Source organism: Podarcis bocagei (assembly GCF_964188305.1).
Source record: "Podarcis bocagei genome assembly, chromosome: 4".
Lineage (NCBI taxonomy): Eukaryota > Metazoa > Chordata > Lepidosauria > Squamata > Lacertidae > Podarcis > Podarcis bocagei.
In genome coordinates this window covers 46,318,820-46,324,819 of record NC_138128.1, presented here as the reverse complement: position 1 = coordinate 46,324,819, position 6,000 = coordinate 46,318,820, and positions in this window count along the sequence as shown.

Sequence of the window (6,000 nt, the reverse complement as noted above, 5' to 3'; positions counted from 1 at the left end):
GGTCCAACGGTTTGTCGGCTTTGCGAACTTCTATCGCAAGTTTATCAAGGGCTTCGCGATGCAGACGGCGGCCATCACTGACACGCTTAGCTCCAAGAAAAAGAAGTTCATTTGGACAGAGCAGGCGGAGCAGTCCTTCCAGGCACTCAAGCGTCTCTTCGCGTCGGAAGAGCAGCTGCTTCATGTCAACCCCAGCAAGCCGATGAGGGTGGAGACAGACGCTTCGGACAGAGCCGTGGGGGCGGTCCTGCTGCAGAAAGACCCGCAGGGGGTGTGGCGACCGGGAGCGTTTTACTCCAGGAAGCTCAGCAAGTCCGAGCAGAACTACACCATATGGGACAGGGAGTTGCTGGCCATTCACGCAGCGTTCAAGGCGTGGAGGCACTTTCTGATCGGCGCCAAGCACACGGTGCAGGTTTGCACGGACCACAAGAATCTAGAGCACTGGCGCACGGCACAGTTCCTGAACCAGAGGCAGATACGTTGGGCTGAGTTCTTTGCGAACTTCGACTTCCGAATAGAGTATGTCCCGGGGGACACCAACATCATGGCAGACGCTCTCTCCCGTAAGCCACAGTATCTGGAGGACGCAACACCAGCGGCCGCCATGCACATCTTCGCACCGACAGTGTGGGCGTGCGCCGCGGCGACCGTGGACCTAGAGGCGGTGCGACGAGCGTTGCAGGGGGACTCCTTCGCACAAGCAAAGATGGCAGAGGTGCAAAGGGGCAAGGCAGCGGCCGACGGTTTCCAGCTAAGAGATGGATTGCTCATCCGTAAAGGGGCCATCTACGTGCCGGGAGACGAACTTCGAGCCAAAGTGCTGCAGCAGCTGCACGACGCGCCCACGGCCGGGCACTTTGGCAAGGAGAAGACGGTGGAATTAGTAGCCAGGGATTTCTGGTGGCCTGGAATGAGAGGGGAGGTCGCAGACTACGTGGCGAGGTGTGACACCTGCCAGAGGGCCAAGCCAGTGCACAAACCGCCGGCCGGACTGTTGGAACCGCTGCAAACTCCGGTCGAACCTTGGGAAAGGGTGGCCCTGGACTTTGTCACGGATCTGCCCAGCTCAAGGGGCAAGACGGCAGTGCTGGTGGTGGTGGACCTGTTTTCCAAGATGGCCCATTTCATTCCGTGTGCTAAGGTGGCCACGGCGGAGCAAACCGCCAAACTGTTCATAGACCACGTGTTCAAGGTTCACGGTCTGCCACGGTCTATTCTGTCCGACCGGGGGCGGCAGTTCATCTCGAATTTCTGGCAGAAGCTGATGGGCTTCCTGAACGTCAAGATCAACCTGGCGTCGGCGAGACACCCGCAGACCAACGGGCAAGCGGAGCGGGTCAATGCCATCATGCAGCAGTACCTGAGATGTTATGCAAATCAACAGCCGGCGACGTGGGTGGATTACCTGCCGCTTGCCGAGTTCGCCTACAACAACACGAAGCACGTGTCCACGGGGGTCACGCCGTTCTTCGCCAACAACGGGAGGCACCCCAGAACCTTCCCGGGACTGGAAAGAATGGGGGAGGGGGAGCCGCAGACAGCAGATGCGTTCGCGTCGGAGCTGCAGGAAGTCCACGATCAGCTGAGGCGCCACCTGGAGCTGGCCAAGCACGCATACAAGGTACAAGCAGACAAGCACAGAAGGGTTGGAGAAGAGCTCCACGTGGGAGACTGGGTTTGGTTAGCAGCCCACGCAGTGCCGGCCAGGTCGTTGGCCAAGAAGAAACTAGGGCATAAGCAACTGGGGCCCTACCAAGTCGAAGAGCAGGTCAACCCGGTAGCTTTCAGACTGGCACTTCCGGAGGGTTCCAGAATGCATCCGGTATTCCACAGATCGGTGCTCACTCCCTACAAGGCACCGCACAGGTTCCAGGAACCCGGAACGGCGCCGAGTCCGGCCAGAGACAGAACAGGGCACGCGGGAGTGGCACAGAAGGAGCGCATCAACGAAGTCACGGAGATTTTGGACTCCAGATGGGGGGAAGAGGGGGTAGAATACTTTCTCGCCAAGGAGGGCACCCCGGCCAGTGCGAACAGCTGGGTGCCGGGCTACGCCTTAGACGAACCTCTGCTCAAAGACGAGTTTCATGCCCTCTTCCCACATAGACCTATGCCAGCAGACTTTTTCGACGACTGGCTTTTCACGCCCACGCTTTCGGCCAGCACGTTCCGGGGGTTCGACTCGGACGAGGAACCGACACGAGACGTCCGTTCCCCGGAGGGGTCACCCTCGGGATCCGCCTCAGAACCCTCGTATTGGTGGGACGATAGGCCAGAGGAGCAGTTCCGCAGAAAGTGGCTGGAATGCTCAGGACGAGCAACGCCGCCAGGAGGAAGTGAGGGAGAGACGGACATGGACATTTTCGGGGACGACCCTGGTTTCGAGCACGGCGGCACAGAGATGGAAGCGGAGGTGACCGTCGTCGACGAGAGCAGGGAGGAAGAACCGGAAGACTTCAGATGGAGGCCCGCCACGGGAAGCGACCGATATCCGACGTTCGTCCCTTTGCAACAGCAGCCCCCAGCTCCAGCACCGGAAGGAGGGGAGGGGGGAATGGGGGGCTTCGAGGGGGGGATGGATGTCAGGGGTTTAGGAGCAGAGGCACGGGCAAGGGAGGAAACAGAGAGCGAAGGGGAGGAGGCAGAAGAAAAGATGAGTGATGACGACGACCCGAGATCTCCCAGTCTTTCCAGTGAATCAGAGGATTCACAGAAAGGAGCACCAGTGGCCAGGGCAAGGGGGGAGTCAAGGGGGGCACCCCAGGAAGATAGAGCCAGAAGGGACTCAGGGGGGAGCAGCTGGAAATCGGGACCAGCGTCACCGCCAGGAAGCAGGGAAGAGGAAGGGAGCCAGGGGGGAAGCGCTGGCAGCTCACCACAGGAGGGAGGGCATGAGTCAGGAGTGGCCACACCTCCATCGGGGAGCGAAGAAACGGTTAAGAGGAAGGTGGAAGGTTGGGCGCGCGCGCCAAGTTCAAATGCAGAGGAAGGCGGCGCAGTAAGCAGCCCCGAAAGGGAACCAGGTCCTAAAGCCCGGCGCAAGGAGGCAGGAGGGTCCGGGTCAGCGTCAGAAGAATCCCGGAAGGAAGAAGCCCCGGGGGGTAGAGGGACCCAGAGGAGGACAGTCAGGCGGAAAAGGTGGAGCAAGGCTAGGATATTAAGTTGGTGCACAAGGGGCGGAGATTCAGACGGAGCTTCGCCGATCTAGCTACTAGACGTAGAGTTTGCGCGCAGCAGCGTGAGAATGGAAACTGTAATTCAATAAAGACTTTTACTTAATGATCGCTGGCTAGCGTGATCCTCTGTGAGCTAGGATCTTCAAGCAGCTCTGACAACATTATTTCCCTAAAAGATTCTCACAGTTTCCAGCAACCCTTAACACTGCTTATAATTATTTGATAACTACAATACATGTACTATAATTCTTTGCGGGAAAGAATGTGCTTTGAATGTGCTTTAACGGTATAGTGTGTACATACACAGCCTAAAGTTTAATGTCTAGTTCTTAAACTTAACAACTAAGCAAGGTACTACCTACGTGCACATTAGTACTGGGTGTAGAACTTGCAGCTTTCTCAGGGCACAAGTCTCTCATTTGGCATTGTTGCTACTTGACTGTGTACAAATTAGCTCAGTTTCAGAGGCACTTGTGCAAGCTTTTGGGGAGGGGGTTTTATTTAATGGTTTTCCGTCTCAGGTAACAAGAAGTACCTGCCAGCCTTTATTTTAAATGCAAATGTTTCCAACACCTGCCCCCCCTTTGTCCACTAGTTCTTAGGATGTATCTGCTATCAGATATTTTTTATTAGCCCCATCTACATAACATAAATGTGAGTAAATATGTAAAGATCTGCATTTTTTATTAAGAAAGCACTCAGTATGCTTAAGGCTTAAGCATTGTGCTTTGAGGTACAGTATAGTTAATAAATTATATAATTTACTACTTTTGACTAATTGCTATCTTATTCAGAAAGCTCTACATACTAACCATAAACTTTTATACTACAGTGGTACCTCGGGTTAAGTATTTAATTCATTCTGGAGGCCTGTTCTTAACCTGAAACTGTTCTTAACCTGAAGCACCACTTTAGCTAATGGGGCCTCCTGCTGCCGCCGCACCGCCAAAACACGATTTCTGTTCTCATCCTGAAGCAAAGTTCTTAACCCGAGGTACTATTTCTGGGTTAGCAGAGTCTGTAACCTGAAGCGTATGTAACCTGAAGTGTATGTAACCCGAGGTACCACTGTACTGTACTGTGTTCTCCTGTAACATTGGTATAACGTATTTTCCATGCCAGGATAATGTTGGTTTTTTTCATGATGATGTACACTTAGATGTTGCCAATTGAGAAACTATCAGGATTGGGCAAATCACATTTTTCACATCTAAAGAGTTTTAACACTTCTGAGTTGTAAAGTCTGAAGTGACACAAAAGCACAGAACTAGTTTAAAAGCAGACATTGGCTAGGATCCAAAGGGAGCCCCCACACACGAGGATCATAGTTCCTGAGAATCTGCCATCTGATAGTAAAGAAGCCTACGAGAACCACAATAGCAGCTCTTGCTTGAGTATAAGAAGCTGCAGGTACAACCCTGCCCCAACACTTTTGCAACTGCATAATTATTACCTCCACAGTAGATTGGTCTTCTGTGCACAAAATTTTATGGACCTCTATTCCGCATACAGTATTGCTTGTTTTAGCCCGTGTGGTATTGTCCAGAGACTGTTGGACTCCCAACTCCCATCAGCCCTAGTCAGTTAGAGACTTGCCAGTGACAAAGGGAGCTGTAGTCTAACATCTTCTGGAGGGCACCAACCCTGCCATCCCCCATGTTAATCCCATCAGTAATTTAACAGACACTTTGATGGGCAGAGGAATAAGACTCTGGTGCTTAAGTGCTAAGGAGTTTAGTGGAGGCACTGCTGGTCTGTTTTAAAAAGCATGACTGGAGCTGCTAACCATAATACAAAGGACATGCCCATCTGGTTGGTTCTCTGATGAAAAAAGTTGAACTAGAAGAATTAATTACCAGTCTGCTTTTGGTGGCACATGATTGATCTCTGCAATATTAGGAGTGGGGAGGTGCTTAATCATTACCAAATTGTTTACCTTTAAAATAGTTCCCCTTCTTCCCATGTTTCCCGGCTGCGTGTGCACACACCAAGGGATAACAGATAATAGTCTTCCTATATTTTTTTCTCCACAGGGTGAAAAATAAGCTTGAAGGATGACACAGAAATATTGTCCAGATTGCAAGCACCAGCAGCTGCTTTTCATTAAAAACTAACTCAGTTTGTCACTAGACGCAAAGCAACTTATAAAAGCCTTCTGGATTATTATTTTTTAAGGCGCATTCTTTTCAAATGCAAGCCACCTTTGCAGCAGAAGCGAAACAGGGATTATTGCAACATGAAAGGGCCTTGACAATAGAGGAAGTGGGCAGTGATTGATCCCGTTTAGCAACGGCATTAGGAAGCTGGAATATTTACAAGAAGAGCAAGATGCGACATGAGAGTTGGCAGCAGTGTCAATGCCCTTTGTCAAAAATCATCCAGCATTTCATTTTTACATCATACTATGTACTTTTTTTGATGGTTTTCTGAACAGAACTTGCTTGAGCTAATGGCAAAGACTGTAACCTTAGCTCTATTTACCTGGAAGTAAGCACCTGTGAATTCTGAGTAGACATGGTTAGAATTGCAGCCAAAGTTTCAACACGTGAATGCAGCAGTTGCCATGTTTGCTTTTCTTTAGCACTCCCACAAAAAACCTCCATTATTACTTCTTGGACTATTATATTACAGACCACAGAAAGAAATACACTTTTGCTCTGAGAGTTACACATCAAGGCACATTTTCCCAACCGTGGAATTAACATAGTATATTAAATTCCACATTATGGATTTCTACCTCCTTCCACAGTCTACGCTAAGATTCAGATGGCTTGAACAGCAGCCTTCCTTTCTCTCCCCCACCACACTGCATTTTTTAAAA